The 20,083-nt window shown below is 31.9% G+C and overlaps 1 long non-coding RNA gene across 1 annotated transcript in view; it reads left to right on the forward strand.

Annotated features, from left to right (window-relative positions):
- The window catches only part of LOC144581928 (uncharacterized), a 173,116-nt gene that overhangs the window by 53,990 nt on the left and 99,043 nt on the right, over positions 1-20,083 (forward strand). The window contains exon 2 of the long non-coding RNA XR_013533378.1: positions 12,304-12,448. This is a non-coding gene — a long non-coding RNA (uncharacterized LOC144581928). The remainder of the gene's footprint in view (positions 1-12,303; positions 12,449-20,083) is intronic.

Genomic DNA, 20,083 nt, shown 5'->3' on the forward strand with positions numbered 1-20,083 from the left:
CAACTGTCTTCCATATAAAATTTTATAAAATTATTTGATCCAAAGAATTTTATAAATTCTTTGATAACAAAGGATGGATATTATTTGCACTATAAAAGGCAGAGATGAAATTCATTTTAATGACTAACCTTAATTAGTGTAACTTCAGTAAGATCAATACCAAGTATATTTATAGTTTTAAATTTCTTAACGTGCTTTGACACATATTAGCTAGTTTGTCTTCCCATAAAAGTTTGAATGGGTTTTGTGAGAAACACACATTCACCAGTCCAAACCCAAAGAATGTACTTGGAGACATAAAGAACTGTGGAAGTGAGAATTTTAATGGTGTTTTTGCAAGATCGGGTGTCTGGTAGGCAGGCACACTGGTGGCAGTTACAGCAGGTAATTTATCTCCTAACATGCAAGTTCCTCCGAGTTCCACATTAGTTGAGTATCATGGGAAAACAATCTTGCCAGATGTTTCAACATCTCCCTTATACAGTTATACCCTGTCCCCTTCCCTGCTTAAGTTTGATTTCACAAAAATGAAACTTTCTTTCCTTTTATGGGCTGACCCTTCCTCTACATTTGGTTTGCTTACTATGACCTAGGTGCATGAGTGATGTGGTTTGTTACATCCGCAGGATGACTGCCAGTATTTATATTTATCACGCCTTGATAGTGGACCATTAAAATGTTTCACATTTTTTACCTGTGTGATAGGTGTCAAGAGAGTCTCTGAAAGTGAATCCAACTCGTCCTTGTGCAGATCCACTCCTGGTGACCTCCAAAATCCATCTTTTTGCTCCTGTTACCGTTTTCCCCTGCTTAACTCAACTATTCACCTTGTTTCAAGCAGAAACTTCAAATAGCTTCCACTTGCTTCTTGCCCACTCCATGTCCTCCAAAGTACTTCCGAAGTGTTCCTCTAAATTTAAAATGTATCATAACACCAGATTTACATCTTTCTGTGACTATTACACACAGCAAAAGGTTGAGTATAATTTGTTGCCTGTCTTATGTTCCTTTTTCCATTATGCCACCTTCTTCTCTCTACACTTTTGATTATTTATAGATTCTTGAAAATGACCTTCTCTTTCATTCCTCTGGGCCTTCATACAGGTTTCTGCTGTCTAGCATGACTTTCTCCCACATTTTGCACTTGATTAAATGCTATTTATATTCAACCACACAGTTCAAGCATTGGCTCAGTAGTCTTTTTTTAACCCCTACAACTGAATTGTTTACCTCTATTTCTCTAATTTTCCAAAATGTTTATTATACCTTGTCTTGTAATATGATCATGCATTTCTTAACAGTGGGGGTAGGTTCTGAGAAATGCAATGTTAGGCAATTTTATTCTTGTACAAACATCATAGAGTATACTTACACAAGCTTGATGGTATAGCTTACTACACATCTATGTTATATAGTATAGGTATTGTTTCTAGGTTAAAAACCTATACAGAATGTACTAAATACTGTAGACAGTTGTAACACAATGGTGTTTGTGTTACATAGAAAAAGTAGAGTAAAAGTACGATATAAAAGAAAAAATAATGGCATACTGGTTTAGGGCACTTACCATGAATGGAGTTTGCAGGATTGAAAGTTTCTCTGGATAAGTCAGTGAGTGACTGGTGAGTGAATGTGAAGGTCTAGGACATTATTGTAACCTACTGTAGACCTTATAAAACACTGCATATTTAATCTACATTTAACTTTAGCTGACTGTAACTTTTTACTTTCTAAACTCTTAAACATTTTGAACTTTTTGATTCGTTTGTAATAACACTTAGCTTAAAACACAATCACTCTGTATAGATGTATAAAAATACTTCTTTCTTTATAGCCTTATTCTATGAATTTTTTTCTATTTAAAAATTTTTCCATTTGTTTTTCTTTTTAAACCTTTTTGTTAAAAACTTACTATAGAACTTACTTGCTTTATACTATAGAAAAATAGTAGACTATTCTATAAAACATAAACAGTACAATCACCTACAAATTTATGTATACACATATATACACACACATACATATATGTTAACCATTATATAGAGATAAGAATATATATATGTATTTATACATACAGGTGTGTATATATGCATAGATATAGCTAGATAGATGATAGATAGATAGATAGATAGATAGATACATAGATAGACAGATAAGTTACCAAGAGCATAGTAATAACCTAAATGGAATCCAGTTATTGTTTGCAGTAACAACTCTCTTAAAGAGAAAAGATTATTCTAAGCTGAGTAGGTAACTTCAAATTGGTAATGGATTGTGTGTAATCTAAAATCAGAGAAAACTTTCTAGAGTATGTCAATATACAGATACAGAAGTGAAGAAGGAGACAATAGTAAAATCACCTATAAAATATATTACTCTTACAAAGAAGGTGAAACTATTGTGAGATGAAATGCAAACCACCTTTTTACTAGTATTTTCCAAAAATTAGAGTTTGAATGTATGCATACTTTGCATATTTACTTCATTTGTTTCACCTATTTTAGCTTTAATCTTTATAATATTTTTAGCCTAATTTCATTTGATACTTTGTAGTTTTCTAAATATTATAACCTGTTGTTAAACTATTTTATTCTATCTTCTTTACTAATGACTACATTAAATACATGTGTATTTTTTCTTCTGAGTACAGATTTTACTATGTCATTATTTTATATGAAATTGCAATTTTATTACTTCTTATATAGTTTGATATTTCATATTTGATTTTCTTTTTGGTCTTCCTTGTTTTATAATTACCAAACCATCGAGATTCTCTGGTTACCTTTTACTAATTATCAAAATTATATATAAATTTGGATAATAAAATCTTGCATATTAGTCCATGTGATGATGATAAATACACACCTGAGACTGGGCAATTTACAAAGAAGGAGGTTTATTGGATTTACAGTTCCATGTGGCTAGGGAGGCCTCACAATCATGGAGGAAGGTGAAAGCATGTCTTACATAGTGGTAGACAAGAGTAGAGAGAGAAACAAAAGCAGAAACACCTGATAAACCCATCAGATCTCATGAGACTTATTAACTATCTCGAGAATAGCACAGGAAAGACTGGCCCTGATGATTCCCTTACCTCCCCCCGGGTCCCTCCCACACTTTGATTTAAAATTTATATTATGTCAAAATTTTCTCTGTGCTCAATGCAATAGTCCCAGTTCTCCAGAGATACAGAACAAATAGGGTGTTTATATGTGTGTATGTGCTTGTGCGTATGCTTCTCTGGATAATCCTTAATACATCACAGATACATATGCATGTGTGTGTGTATCTATCTACATCTGTATCATCTGTATCTATGTCTGCATCTATGTCTATGTATTGCTATAGTTTGAATGTATTTTCCTCTCCAAAGTTTATGTTAAAAATGTTGAAATAAAATCCCCAATGCAATAATTTGGGAACTGTAGCTTTGGGAAGTGATTGGGACATTAGAGCTCTGCTCTAATGAATTAAATTAGGTGCCTTTTAAGAGGACTTAATGAAGGAATTTTGCCCCTTTTGCCTTTCCCACTTCTACTTTGTGAGGACACAGCATTTCTCACCTGTGGAGGAGGCAGAAATCAAGGCACCATTTTGGAACCAGAGGCTTGACTCCTACCAGATAACTGTACTTACTGACACCTTGATCTTGGACTTGCAGAACTATGAGAAGTAAATTTTTCTTCTTTAAAAATAAACCAGTCTTGGATATTTGCTGTAGCAGCACAAATGGACTAAGACATGTGTGTGTGTGTGTGTGTGTGTGTGTGTTCATGTGTATACATATATACACATATGTATTTATATACATATATATAGTCAACCTTCCATATCCTTGAGTTCCTCGTTTGTGGGTACAACTACCTGTGGATCAGAAATATTTGAAAAATAAAACTGTGTTTGAGCTGAATATATACAGAATTTTTTCCTTATTATGATGCCCTAGACAATGTAGTATAGCAACTATTTACATAGCATTTGCATTATGTTGTATATTATAAGTAATCTAGAGATGTTTTAACATATACAGGAGGTTGTGCATTGGTCACATTCAAATACTATGCAATTTTATATCAGTTACTTGGGAATCCATGCATTTTGGTATCCAAGGAAGAACCAATCCTTTAATCTTCCAATGAATACACACACACACACACACACACACACACACGCACACACACAAATGACAGAGAGAGAGAGAGAGAGAGAGTTTTTATTCTGTTATTAATTGGGGGGATTTTATTAGACTTTTCTATTTTATGAATGGCTACGTTCTCTTATTTTTTCCTGCATATATTTATCCTATTTTGTAAGAAAAAAATACATTTTTTCATACTCTGATTCCACTAATTTTTACATCTAAAATTCTGAAAATCCTTTAGAATAATCTTGCTTGTTTTTAATAAGCCCTACACTATAAAAGTATCCTAAATTTTCCTTAGTTACAATGGCAGTTTTAATTAACTGTAATTACTAATGGCAGTTTTAATTAACAGTAATTACTACTCTTTCTTGTGTAGAAAACATTTTGTTTTCTGAGAGTTATTCAGTAATTATAGTATACTCTCTTTATTGATATAACTTAATTATGCATATGCTTATTTATTGCTCACCCTTGATTCTTTTCCTCTTCATGCTCCTTTTCTTGTGGCTCTTTTCTGTTTATTTTGTTGCTCTTTTAACAGTCCTTTGTCAAGCATTTTTCTCAGGTAGAAGAGCAAGTGATATGTTTCTTTGCATATGCATTAACTTCTTTCACATGTCAAATAAATGACATCATTGTTAGGTACAGGGCTCTGCAGAGCAGTCTTTTCTTCAGTAGGTATGAATATAGTTTGCAGAATTTGTTGCATGATTTCCAAACCATCAAGAGTTTCGGGGTGGTACACACCTATAGTCCCAGCTACTCAGGTGGTTGAGGCAGGACAATCACTTGAATCCAGAAGGCAGAGTTTGCAATGAACCAAGACCATGCTATTGCACTTCAGCCTGCGCAACAGAGTGAAATTCCATCTCAAAAAATAAAAAATAAGATAAAATTCTCTTGAAATTTGGATAATAAACTCTGTGATTTAAAATTTATATCAAGATTCTCTTTGTGGCCAATGTAATAGTTCTTCCAATTGGTGAAGAGAAACCTAATTTTTTAATTAGTTTTTTTTTCTCAGTGGGAGTCTTTAAAATTTTCTTTTATTTTTTAATTTTCCATGTTTACATTGTTCTCTCATAAATGCTACCCAGAATTATCCATTTGCATATTCAGATCATTTATTTTAAGGACTTTTTTTAATCAGAAAACTTTATTTATATATTATAATTAATCTATTTTTTCAGTTCTTATTATTTTATAGTGTATCGCTTGCATTCATCTGCCATTTCTCTCATTTGTTTCTTCCACAATTCCCTTAACTTTAATTTTTTTTCCTTTGCTTTTCTAAGTATTCCTTTTACTTGATGTTCGAAGCCTCCAGTTTAGGCTCAACTGTAATTATTCTCTAAAAGCCACCAAATATTTTAATAGAAAAAAGCAAATTTTAAAAATATGTATATATTTATTATACATAAAGATTTACATTCTGTGTGCACACAATTATACATATATGAAAATTTTAATTTGTGTTTAAAGAAAATTTTATGATGCATATTTTTTTGCATTTTGCTTTTCTTCCTTGATATTTCCATATGAAAAACATTATAAACCTTACAAGTCAACTAATATAGATCTTTTAGAAAGTTTTGTTTAGCATTACTTAAAGTTTTTTTATTTTGATACACCTCAGTATGTTGAACTGATTGCCTGGCATAAATGTTTATTTATCAACTTTGATACTTTTTAAATAAGAAAATGCCAGTCAGGTAAAGTTCAGAAATAAGTTGGAAGTTAGTCAAATATTTCTTCTGAACACATTATTAAGCAGTTAAAACATTGTATATAAACACCTATATAAAAATGTCTTCCTTGCTGTCTTTATAGTTGTACAGAAATGGTCATGTCAAAATTATCTGCTTTTATAGAGTGAGAACACCATCTCCAAATCAAGAAAAAATCAAGGTCCAGGTTATATATTTTGCACTGGAAAACTGAGGAGACCTAGAAACCTCTGAAACCAAGGAAGAGTCAATGAACATCAAAATTCATACATGGAAATCATGATTAAAATCATAAGTTGTAAAAATGAAGATCCAAGAAGACAAAGCACAAATTGGTCTAATGCCTGAGTTTATATGCTCTTGAAGGAATTTATTAAATATACTCATCAATATCAGTTGTGGACTCTGCAATTCTTCATTCTTATTCTTAAATTGATCAGATGCCAGCTATGCTGGAGATAAGTGCAAGTAATGTCAGACCTAAGAGTTCAATTTTCTGTTCAATTTTATTAGGTTACCATTTTCATTACATTTGACTAGAGGCTTTTGCCAGTGTCAAACATAAATAAAAGAGCAAAAGCTTTTCAATTATCTTAAAACATGACTCAATACAACACAAAATTAGAAGTAACACTAGTCTTATTTTGACTTTGTCACATGATTTTAGTTACTTGAAGTATGGAACATTTTTATCACAGCCATTACGTGACATCACAATTATGAGACTAGAGCTGTATATGTCAGTCTACATGTGTGCATGTGTATATATGTATCTTTATCTGTATTTCATAAATAAGAGGTATCAGGAAATATAAATAGCAATAACATTGTTCAGCCATCTTTCTGAATATAATTAAATTATTGTTTACTCCTTAATGGATGTGAAAATTTTATAAGTATATATTAAATGATCTATTTTTTATTTAAAATATTTAAATTTGTCTCAATCTTTAATATAATACATTTTTATGACATTTTTCTTCTACTTTAAAAAAGTGAGAGTTTAAAAATGAATAGAATCAAATTATATATGTCTTTGGGTCTACAAAGAATTTAAAAGGCATTAGAGGCTGTATCTAGATGAAAATCATTTAATATCTAATGTTAAGAATATTTAAAACAAGATAAAATAAATCTTACTAACTAAGCACCTGGAATTGAGAAGTCATAATAAAGTCTCAAATTATGAGTTTATAATAAAGAGATAGTTGAATTCAAACTCTGCCATTTATAAACAAATCTATCCTGGAGAAATTATTAATTAATTAGATTTTCTGTTTCTACATACCAGAAATTATACAGGTGCTACCTAACAAAAAAGGCTGTTGCATAAAAACAATGTATAATAATACATGGCAAACAGAAGGTGCTCGGTGAATTTAATAATCTTATATTTGCCTCCTGTTCCAAATAGGAGCAATACTCACACTTTAATGTACACAGTATGATAGTTTTTACTTGGAATTTTTGTAGACAAGTTTTCACTACTTCCGTTAATTAAACCGGTTTGTACTAAATTCAACCTTGATATTTTATTATCTTTGAATAAAAGTGTTTATTAAGCAAAATTAAAAAGGTAAATGTAATATTAGGATTCTTCTCTAAGTGAAGAAAGTATTAAAATATTAATCATTGTATTCTATGCTTGGAAGTATCCTTAGAGAGCAAGTATCTATCTACTCTATTTTATAGATGAAGAAATTATGGAAAATGATTTTTCCTAAATTATTTCCCTAAATCATTCCTTTGTATTTATGAATTTTGTGTAACTGTAGGTAAATCTTTTAGCTCTGTAAGATAAAAGGAAAAAGAGATAATTTAGAAGACTGCAATGAAGCTCAAAAATGATACAGTACTTTAATGTGCCTTAAGAAATTTAAGTCACAAAATGAATATATTATTATTATTTAAGTGATAGGTTCCTCTGCTAGGTAAATTATCCACTTAATTTAGTAGACTAGCTGCTTACTTAAACTTAAAATAAGCATTAAATCTTTGCCAGTGCTCCGTATGCTTATGATATAAATAGATTAAAGATGGCCCCTTTATAGTGCCCCATCATAGAAAACGTCCTATGATGATAATTCAAGAGAAAGGAGGTGTCTTCTACCTAAATCAAGAAATCAAGCTTGCATTTTTTGAATATCAGAAAGAATCAGACTGGAAAATGCATGATTTAAATTTCTTATGTATTTATTTATTTTTGAGATACAGTCTCACTCTGTTGCCCAGGCTGGAGTGCAGTGGCATGGTCTCGGCTCACTGCAACCTCCACTTCCCGGGTATAAGCGATGCTTCTGCCTCAGCTTCCCGAGTAGCTGGGACCACAGGTGTGCTCCACCGCATCCAGCTAATTTTTGTATTTTTAGTAGAGACAGAGCGTCCCCATATTGGCCAGGCTGGTCTCGAACTCCTGACATCGTGATCTGCCTGCCTCAGCCTACCAAAGTGCTGGGATTACAGGCGTGAGCCACTGCCGCATGGCCGTTTATTATAAATTTCTTTTCATTGCATGTGGCTCATCACGTTACCTCCTTTAGAAATCTTCTTTAATGTACTTTCTCATCCCTTAGTCTTTGTTAAGTTCCTTTCCTATGTTTTCTATTGTTTACTGGTCTATTAATTACCTATCACCATCAGTTTCCATTGATATAGCTACTAAATTTAAAGGTAACCTATTCTCATGCTTTTCTTTCTCACTAATTGTTAAATTCCATGAAGCAAATGATTATGTCGTGTATCTTTTTGTTCCTCTGGTCTGTTACATTTTCTTTTACTGCTTCTTACACTTTTTTCTTCCTTTCTCTTTCTTTTTAAGTGTATGAGTGAATGAGCTGTTTTTTTTCTTTTTCCTTTTCAAAATTAATTTGAGTTTATTCATTAGATTGATTATATATAAATACTCAACTATCAGGCCATTGGGAAAGCACCAGGTGCGTTATAGTGAGGGTAAGTGAATAAAAATTATATCAAAGTACAATAATTTTTAAAGAAAATGAAACTTAATTTGAAGTTACAAGGTTGAAAAATCTTAGCTTTTAGTAGAGAGCTTAGTATCAGGCTATGAGTTACTACTGGCCATGATTCAGTAATTCACTATCTAGAACAATTTATAAGCAGGAATTGTAAAGAAACCTAAGTTTTTTTCTTCTGGATTATTACAGCTGTCTTTTGACATGTCTCCTTGACTGAATTATTTAAAAGCTTTTTCATCTTCTCCAAAGTTAACTTTTCAAAACATGAGTCACATAATTTTTACTCTCAGTATCCTTTTATAACTCATGATTGAATAGAGAATAAAGCCCACTAAAAACTTTCTACAGCCTACCTTCCTAGTTTTGATTCATTACATATGTTTACCCATAAGATGTTTTCAAAATTTTCCTTTCTCTGTACTTTGCTAGTAATGAAGTCCAAGCATATTCTAAAACCAAACAACTCGCTTTTCCTATTTTGTTTTCAAGATTTGTATGCCTGTTTGTAAAGAACACGTAGATATTTTAATATTTTAAAATGTAAATCTATTTTTAATACCCAAACGTTTTCCATTTATAAAAAAATCAACATTCTAAAAAGGGAGTAATCTTTAAAATCAGCAATATTTCAGTTTTATTCGCCTCTTACAAGTAAATCAACTGCATTTATTAAAAAATACATAATGGAAATTTTAATATTAATACACCTATTATTTTTTAATTTTAGGATAGTTTTCACTAGTTTTGTGATATAACCATGCTTGTTTGAAATGCTTAAATGAAATCAATTTCATAATTTTAAATATTGGGCTATTATTATTTAAAAACTTTATATGCCACAGAGATATATTATTAAACTGAAGTCTGTACATCACTGTATGTTGGAGATATATTTTTTAATATGTAAAGAGAAATGTTCCAGAATCTGATGGTATTTGCATTTGATTTTCACTAACGACCTCATTTTTCACTCTGGCAGGTAAACTCTAGAATAGTCCTGTCACTGTGATTCATTGATAGAAACCCACTTAATCACATAGTTGTATTAATAATTTTTGTTACACTTTACACCTTAGTGATTTTAGGAGGTCAACATTTATCATTCTGCATCTTGTTGGGCAGCACTTCTCTGAAGAAAGCTAAAACTCAAATTGATGTCTCAACTCTGTTAAGACATGCGAGCACAATGGTAATGTGTAATTGGTCATGTCTGTCTCCCATTTACATTTACCTCTCAGTATTTGCTTCTGTACAATAAATATTTTTTTGCTGTAGATATTTGGGCAGGAGATACTTTGTAGTTTGCCATAGATGTTGACCTATTTGAAATTATGTTGAGAAAATGGCTGAGGTTTGAAATACCTGAAAACCATTATATGAGAGATAGTGAAAGGCACTGAAGAAGTTGATCTGAGAAAAGGATAACTAAAGGGACCTGATACTATTTGCAAATATTTGAGAAATGAAGGTTTTGAAGAAGGTCCATTATATTTTGGCCTGTGAACACAGATGTAACTAGGGAGGTACTTAGGGTGTTTAACAACTTGGGAGAGGTGCCTCAAACAGGTGCTGAGCTTAGAGCTTTCCAAACTTATATGTACATATGAATCACCTTAGTGTATTTTAAAATTAGGATTCTGATGTATGTAGTGGGTGATTGGTGAGATCTGAGATTCCAAATATCTAACAAGCTATTTGATTACACCAACATTGCTGCTTGAGAAAGAACACCTAGATGACTGCCAAGGAGTCACTGCCTTTGTTCAACTGATAATGGCCAGGTGGAAAGGAAAGGAAAAAGTGGAGGCACTTCTTGAAGATCAGCACTCTGAGGATGCCTGCTCAGAAAGAAAATTCTATTGAGGAGGCTAGCTTGAGAATTTCCATGGAAATCTGAGGTTGCCTAGAGAAATTCACATTCAGGAGAAACCAGTGGTTTGTTTGATTCTGATTGGTGACATTGGAAGGGTAACCAGAATCAGAATTCATAAAGGTTATTTTGAACATTAGCAGAAACTTTTAGTGTATGTTTGAATGACACTGGTTTAAAGAAGCTAAATTATATAGGCAAATGTGGAAACCAGTAGTACTTAAAGCATCTAATCAAAGCAAATGAATACTACAGGTGAGCCTAGAAAAAACACAGGTGGCATCAGTATTATGTGGAAAAAGTGATTAAAAAGCAGCTCTCAGACAAATTACACCTGATGACAAATAAATGTCAAGGTTTATATTTTGGAGCATGTAACAAAATTAATTGATTTCTCCCTCCATGCATATGCACACACTGCTTTTTTATTATTGTTTAATTATATTACTACTTGTCTTGATATTGGAATATATTTCTTAAAGCTAGTCATGGAAACAGAAGAATACGGAACAATAGATGGAAAACACAAAAAAAGTCAATTCCAGCTCACTGTAAGGAATTCTTAAAACATAATGAATGTACGTAAAAACAAAGAGTCATGGTAGATTGCATTACATTAGAGTATATCCTGCAATTTGAAAACATGTAAAACACTCTTTCACAGATGGTGGATAGCAGTTTCCTATTTTGGATAAAATAGGTAAATTTTAAAATTGGTTTATAAATTAATTTTATGAAGTGAAAGTTTTAAGTGAAACTTATGTATTGTTTGGGTTCTTATTATTTTATGGCACCCAGCTGACCTCTACACCTGCACAGTGCTAGCAGAGGTTCCTATTAAAAATAAATCTCTCTAAATTAAGTATGTTACCCTCAGATTCTGTGATCTCCAATAGTTTTCTTGTTGACACTAACAAAACATTTCATATCCTGTAATTATTTGTGTACAATACAATACACCCTCCTGAAACTATCTCTAAGTGTCATTATTTTATCTAAATAATTCTTTAAAGACATGTATACCATTATTTCTTTACATTCACTCTCCTTTTCAGCTAAACTATCTATTCACTATTCTCTGAGTTGATTTGGGCTTTAACACTTATTCATTTTACTTATGAAATTACTTTAAGAAAAATTGAACTGCTATCTCAAATGTCAAGTAACTTTTTTTTCTTGAAAACGTTTTGCCCCCTAGTTGCCATTTGTTCATCATCAGGGGAAATTTGTCTGTGAGCTGCTTTTTAATCACTTTTTTTCCCACTTTTTTCACATTATACTTATGGCACTTAAGTTTTTTTCTAGGATCACCTGTAGTTTTCATTTGCTTTGATTAGAGTCTTTAGGAACTACTGTTTTTGACATTTGCTTAGATATTTTAGTTATCTGGTTATCTATCTGATTATTTATTTTCATTTATCTGCTTGTTACAGGCTAAGTTGTCCCCCAAAATGTACAAGTTGAAATATTAATGCTCAGTACATCAGAATGTGACAGTATTTGAAGATATGGTTTTTAAAGAGGTAATACAGTTGAAATGAGATCATATGGATGGGTTCTCATTAATTTGACTGGTGTCCCTTTAAGGAATGGAAATGAGGATACAGAGAATTCAAAAAGGGGAGCCACGTGAGGACTATGAGGAGGTAGCCATCTACAAGACGAGATGAGAGGCCTCAGAAGAAACCAAACCTATAGACACCTTCATCTTTGACTTCTGGCCTGGAAAACTGTGAGAAATTTTCTATTTTTTAAGCTACCCTGTCTGTGATATTTTACAGCTTTAGAAAACCTGGCAGCTTTAGAAAACAAGTACACTGCCCATTACTGCAAAAAGTGTTTTGGAGAAAAACCTAATTTTTGTGAGTCTGTGGCTTTCAGTGCTATACTAGGGCAGTGACACCTTAGCTAATAAACATACCGAGAGATTTTGAGGGATATAAATATGGTATAAAATATATTCTGTTGAATTATAAATAATAATTTATATTTTTAATCTTGCTGTGGAACTTTAAGAATTTAAATATTGGTCCAGACCTGGCCGAATGTCCCACATTAGAGGAATGTCTAACATGGAGACCAGTTTCCAAGGGTTATTATAAACCTTCCACATGTAATTGTAGAAATAAACAATGTAGAAATACAAATATAATATTTACAAAATTATTTTATATGTCCTATATGCTTTGTTGTATATCTATATAGAAATAGATGGATTATATACCCATATAGGCAGAAAACTAGGGTCCATTATGCATATGCTTATAAATATATTTAGACAAAAATATATATATGTATAAATTATATCAACATTTACTAAGTTCAAATTCTGCCTTTTGCCTTTTTATGGACATCATTATTTTGTTTACATTTTGATATCATTAAATTATTTGGCAATTCTATAATATAAGAAATAGATAACTTAGAACTTCAACAAACGTTTAACTGATTGACTTGTTCTGTGATTGGCAGTGGTTTAACTTACTGAGTTGTTCCATGATTAGCTGTTGAACCAAATGTCTTATGTAAACGACATCGGGGTGGAAAATCAAAACCATAACTCTTTCTTTGGGGTGGAGTTTTCCAAATTTGACTAGACATTAGAATTCCCTGGGAAACTTTTTAAACATTGTAATTCTCATGCTTTACAACCAGAGATTCTGACTCAGTTGTTCTGGCATATTAGGAACATCAGCATTTTTAAAATGCGGTAGGTGATTCTTATAGTCAGCCAAGCTAAAAATTTCTGCTCCATAAATCAGTTTTTAGTTTCCTAGCACTTTTATGAGCTCCATTAAGATAGGAACTTATAATATTATTGTATCATTTTATTTGTCTTGAATTGTCATTTTGCTCTCTACATAAAATCATGTATTTTGAAGGAAATCATGCAGTATTCTTGGATACTATTGACTGTCATGGAAATTATTTTGTTTATTTAGTTAGCATATTGTTTGTCAATTTATGTACAGAGGTTTAGAGAGTTTAGGGTTATCTTAAAATAAGGGGACTAGCATTACTTAATATTTGCAGGAACAATAAATCTTTTCAAGTGAAATTAGATTTGTATGGGCTGAATCATATTGGACCAGAATTCAAACAGTTCTGGAGAAGTGGAATATTTTTAATTCTATAAAATGAAACAAAGTTAGTCTGGATAGTGTTATGGTGACATATTCTAAGTTAAAGCATGAGTTGAATGAAACATAATATTTTGTATATAACTTAAAATCAGATGGGAATTGAAGGGATACACTATTTTTAGCTATAGTAGATGCCTTACCATATATTTATTAAGGACAGAATTTATGACCTTGTTTCATACTTTATCCCCCCACACACTGAATAAATAAGACTATTGTAGTTCTAGTAATCAATGTAAATACTCAAATAACTGAATGGTGTCATGAAAGAGGCTACTGCTGCTTTTCCTTTTCCTTACTTGGTTGGTTGTTAATTCCCACAGCTATATAAAAAGAAAAATGTTGCCTATAATCAGAAATTGACAATTTAGGGCTTAATGAGAGCTTTCTTTGGAGAAAGAGAAGATCCTTTTTTTTCTTTTCTGTATAATTTTTAAATTTTCTTGTTCAAGTAAAATACCCATAACAACCTCAGATGAGTCTAAGGAAAGAGTTTCTTACAAATAATACATCTTTCACACATCAGAATTTGTGTTGGAAAGCAGAATTTTGGGCAAGTTTATCACATGTGAAAGAAGGCATTCTGGCCTTCACTCTGTTAATTGCTTAAATTAAAATTATTAGTAAGATGAACTCTGATGTATTCTTTGATAATATTAATGTTTAATGTAATGAAAAACTTGAAAATGCAGATGCTGATAACCACTCAATAGAGTCAGGTGTGCCTCATTTAAACTAAATGCTACTCCATCTTTATATCTGGATAACTAATGCTTTTAATACAAAAATTTATTTAAAACAAACAGGAAAATTCAACTACAGCTACCAACTTTAACATTCATACTATAAAGCCTATTATACAATTATTATTTAAGTCTTTAGAGTTGCCAAATATAGATTCCCAGGCTGATCCAATATGTCAGATGCTATTAATTTTCTAATGTTTTCTTCTAATACATTTGTTTTTCATGGGAAATACATATTTTCCTTAGAAGACAAAAGGCAAATGAAAGAATACATCACTAATATTAACATTTTATATCTTCATTTTGGTTATAAATAAATTTCTCATTAAAGCTCTATCATATGGTTATTTCTTCCTTAAATAATACTTAATATGATTTAGATCGCTCACATGTTGTCTTTTTTAAAATTGCTAAGGAATATCTTTCAGAGAAAAATTTGAACTGTAATTTACATCATAAGTGGTGTCACATTTGGCTGTTTTTTAGTAATGATTCACTTTTAATTGATCAACATAATGAGATGATATGTTTCAGCAAGTTTCCTAGTACTATGTAACCCAGAATACATTTTGGTGTTTAAGAGTACATAGAGAAGTAGTAAAAATGTTTTTTTTATCCTTAGCCTTTTTACAAAAACAGAATATGTGTGTGTGTGCATACAGGCTGTATTATCGTATTCATGCAATTCAGCACGCACATTGAATTATCTTCCAAATATGACACTTCTAGGTGGGGTTACCAAATGAGTCAAATCAATGTATCCTATTAATACAAGGCATCCAAGTAAAATACAAGGTTTTGGGTTCATCAAATCTTAAATCTGTATAAAGCAAGTAATGTGCTATTTAGTTTCTGAATTTTAATGGGTGTATTCTACCACTTAAAAGTTTTTATATTTATAAAAATTCAATTTATAGAAAAGGTACAGCTTCAATCTTAATTCAACCAGAATGAATTTGTATTTAAAAGGAAGAGATGGACTGCAATTATAAAGTTGTTTGATGCTTTTAAGTCAATTCATATGCTGATGCTTGGAGTTCAAGCCACATTATTAAAATGTAGTGTCTGGCTCTTGATTTTTCCAAAGCAATAAGGGAGATCTCTGAAGGACAACAGAGGAGTGGGAAAGGAGCGAGTTTGCTGCTGCTGAAATGAATGCAAATAGCATCTCCATTCATTTCATTCACAGCAATCTGTCACATTTTAGTTTCTTTTTCCAGATTGAAATGGGGGATAATACTGGAAATAGTAATGCATAAGTGGACAGGGTCTGACCATTAAAATGTTTATCATTTCCAGAATGATGCCTGCAGATGTTACAAAATTGAAACTGGATAGGTGTTAGAATTGCTGCTGGTTTCTATTCATTTGAATGGCAGCAACCCAGAACACTGTTTTACAATTTTGTGTGGAGGGGCAATCCATTATCTTTTTTTCCTCCTCCCTGAGATCAAATAGTATTTTTGTGAGGATTATATCCCTGTAGTAAGCAGGAATGGAACTAATACTATGAGGTTTGAATGTCAAGCTTATTTCCTAATCCCACTTCTTTATAATTGCAGAGTTGACTTAGAAATTGAAATCCCAGGTTTGTAATTGATTTTTAAAAGTTTTAAAATAGAAAACGCTTCTTTCAAAATAAGCATTAAAAAGATTTATAGGAAATAAAAAGTAGCAGAAGAAAAAAATATGTTTTTGTATCATCTGGAATTCTTGCAAGATTGTATGGATGCCAAATAAGCGATATTTACATACTAGTTTTGTGCAAGTAATTTTGTCAGCAGTTTTGTGTAAATGAGGCAAATGAAGCCTTTAAAGGTTAAATGTATTTTTTCCAAGATTCACACACTTAGCCTGCAGTTATAAAACTTAGTGATTTCTGGAGACAATAGTCTATCTGGCTTTTAATGGTGTGCTGAGCAGAAAGCTTATACAAAATAGTCATATTTGTTTTAGGAAGAAATTATTTTATTATATAATAAAAAAATGAGTGAATTCCATAGCAAACACACTGAAGAGTATTATTCCCAGGTATATTTTAAAATATTGTGGAGAATTATGTCCAGGAAACAACTCTTTCTAGCTCCCATTTGCAGAGTAAAATCAGATTGTGAATAAATAGATTACTCTTTCTCTCAAACACTCTCTAGTGCAACCTTCTAGAACGAGTTGTCTGTAGTTGCTGACTTCAACACTCCCTTTCTTCTTTCTAAATTCCACTTGAATTAGGCTTTTATTCCTAGACATAGGTCAATATTCTTGGCAGGTTTGTCAAAAAGCTCCACATTCTGAACTCCAGTGGTCAAATCTCAGTTATCATCTCAACTCTCTTACTATTTGACTCAGTAGATTACTTTCCTCCTTGAAACAAATTCCTCCCTTGGCTTTAAGGATATTGCAACCTCCTAGTAGGTGATGCTCCTATCACAGTAACCATTTTTTTGTTATCATCCTCCTTGTGCTAGTTTCTTTTCAGTTTGCCTTCATCTAAATCATTGGGTAGCCTGACTATCATTTCTGTCTGCATTTTCTTCTTTGTGATCATCTTTCTAACTTTACATAGCATCTATATGTTCATAAGACCTTATTAACTTTAGGTTGTCTAAAACCTAGGCATCTCCTATTAGATTTGTATATGTAACTAAATACTTGACAATTCCATTTGAAATGCTAGATCAGTAACTCAAACTTAACAAGTTGAAAATTTAACCAAAATCTTAATTTCTCCCTCTTTTCCACCAATATTGATGCTGTCTTCCCCATTACAGATCATAGGTAAGTTTAAAAAATAACAGATTACTCCCAAGTATATATTATAGAATACGATATCTAGAAAACAACTCTCACCCCCATTTATAGAGAAAAATCATGTTATGTATAAATCTGCAAGTCATACTAATTTTATGCCTGTCTATAAATTTCTGTAATAATCATTACACAATATTTATTAAAGGAGTGCTAAGTCTGTGTCCATGCATATTGACTTGATAGTAGGCAAATATAGTTCAAGTTAAAGGCAAGTCCCTTATAAATACTATGAAATATATAAGACTGCTGTAAGTATTAAGAACCCCAGAGTTTAATGAATACATATTTTTTAGGTCTTAAGGAGGAATTAGAAATGAACAACATCATTTAATATAACTAAATGCATTTCTGAACCTTTTTCTATCAGGATGAACAAGAAGGGATGTCTAGCTACTGCCTGTCATCAAGATTTCTGATGACAAACCACAGGACTAAGTCCAAACAAGTTTCTCAATTAGGAACAATGACACAGAAAGTAAAAACAGCATCAAGTGAAAATGAGAGAAGTCATGAAGTTGCAGAATTTGAGACACAAATGAAACCGAAGTATTCAGTGGATGGTGGTTTGAGTAAAGTGGAGCACACAAAATTTTTAGAATGTAAGTTCGGTTAGAGTAATGATTTGTTTTGTCCTCTGCTGTATCCATAAGGCTGAAAAGGATGCCAGATACTTGACAGGCACGCAAGCATTTGATGAATGAAAGAAATGTTGTTATGACCTATTCCAGTCCTGAGCATGCATTTGCACAATCATGCTAGATTCATTTAAAGGTACTGATTCCAGAACTAGAGTCCAAAGGTAAATTACGAGTATACTACCAGGTTTTTGTTTCTTTCTGTTTTTATTTTTCTTTCTCTTTTCTGACATAGTTGGTTGGTCTGCAAAAGGTGAAATATGGCAAATATGATTTCCATTTGGTGTTTGTAAGTTATTTCAAAGATATAGCAGCTTGAGAATAAAATTCCTTTTTTCTTTCTCAAGTCTGACGTTCAGCTGTTTAGTGGATGTAACACGAATTTAAGTCTCCTCCTTTCATATAATCTTTGAGTCTTAAAAAGTATGTCAAGAATCTCCAAGGTTCTAATTTTAGATTGTCTTCAAACATCACAAGCAAACTGAGCTTCAGCACTTCTTTAATAGGCAACATTTACCAAGGTGTGTATTTTTTCCTTAATAACTGCTTACATAGGCGAGGGCAGGTAATCAAATTCTGATGAGCATTTTCTCCTCAACCAAAAGTAATAAAACAATTACAACAGTCACTACTTGCCTCCAGATTGTTCCCATTGAAGAGGATGAGGTGATTTTCCCACCATCTGATGTTTTAAGCATCGATGGATAATTGCTCCATAGGCTTATATTTAAATGATCTTTAGAAGATAACACTTTTTAAGTCTTCTTCCCAGAATGTTATGCAAGTAGCATTTTTATATAATCTGCATAAGAATATAGAGTTTCACTAAAAGTTACTGGCACCAAATGTGATTTAAAATGTTATTAAAAATGTAAGCACAAATTTGAAAATAATATATTTTCATTATCTTTCCTATTGATTGGACATTTATTTCTTCAGTTTCTAAAAAATCCTGGTTTCCTGAGGCTAAGCAGAATGTTTGAAATGTTTACCAGAAGGCACACCAATTTTTCATGAGAAACATTCAAACATCTTTGTACAGTTGATATAAATATTATTTTAGAAGATGGTAGACATTTGTTCCCTTAATTTTCTGACCTAAGCCATTGTAAATATGTAAAACCCAGAATGAAGTTTATTATCTGAAAATGACCAGAGATATACAATATGTATGAAGAATAGTGTAGGCTTCCAATATTTTCATGAATATTTCACCCACTCTAGTTTGACCTTTATGTTTCCTTAATCTTAATTGAAGGTTTCAAATTTAAGCCTATGCTGATCTTAAGGTGTGGCAATTTATCAAAAGAAAAGTTCTACAAAGTAAAAATATTTTCACACTTCCATATAAAACCTATATCACATAAAACCCTCACAATCATCCTTGTGACTTATCTACTATGTGTTTGGTCTTAGAAGAAACCCAACATTTTTTCAAGCTATTTCATTATATTTGCAACCTAGAAGGGCAATAAAATAAATAAAAAATGAATACTACACCTATTTATTCAAAAATGCATTGAACATTGATAGTGTGCCAAGGAAAGCCTTAAAACCTGGTGATACTGTCATAAACAAAACAAACAACATCTCTGGCCTCATGAAGCTTTGAAGCTCACATTCTCATGGGGCTGACTAATAATAACCATTGAGAAATAATGTCAGTTGGGGATCACTGATATTGAAGTAAAGTAAGCAGAAGAAAAGAGTAGGGAGTGACTAGGAGTGCTATTTTGGACAGAGTCATCTGGAAGTTCTCTGTGGAGGGTGCAACTTTTGGGCAAAGTCCTGAATGAAGTTTGAGAGCTGGTCAAAGGTATATCTAGGGGAAAAAGTTACCCTAGAGGAAAGAACAAATAGAAAACCTAGAGATAGTAATATATATATATATATGTACCTAGAGGGAAAAAAAGTTACCCTAGAGGAAAGAACAAATAGAAAACTTAAAGATAGTAATATATATACGTGCAAGAAAGCCAAGGTAGCTGAAGGAGAAATGATGAGGATTTATTGAACATGTCATATCGCAAGATAA

Source organism: Callithrix jacchus, chromosome 3, assembly GCF_049354715.1.
Source record: "Callithrix jacchus isolate 240 chromosome 3, calJac240_pri, whole genome shotgun sequence".
Taxonomy (NCBI): domain Eukaryota; kingdom Metazoa; phylum Chordata; class Mammalia; order Primates; family Cebidae; genus Callithrix; species Callithrix jacchus.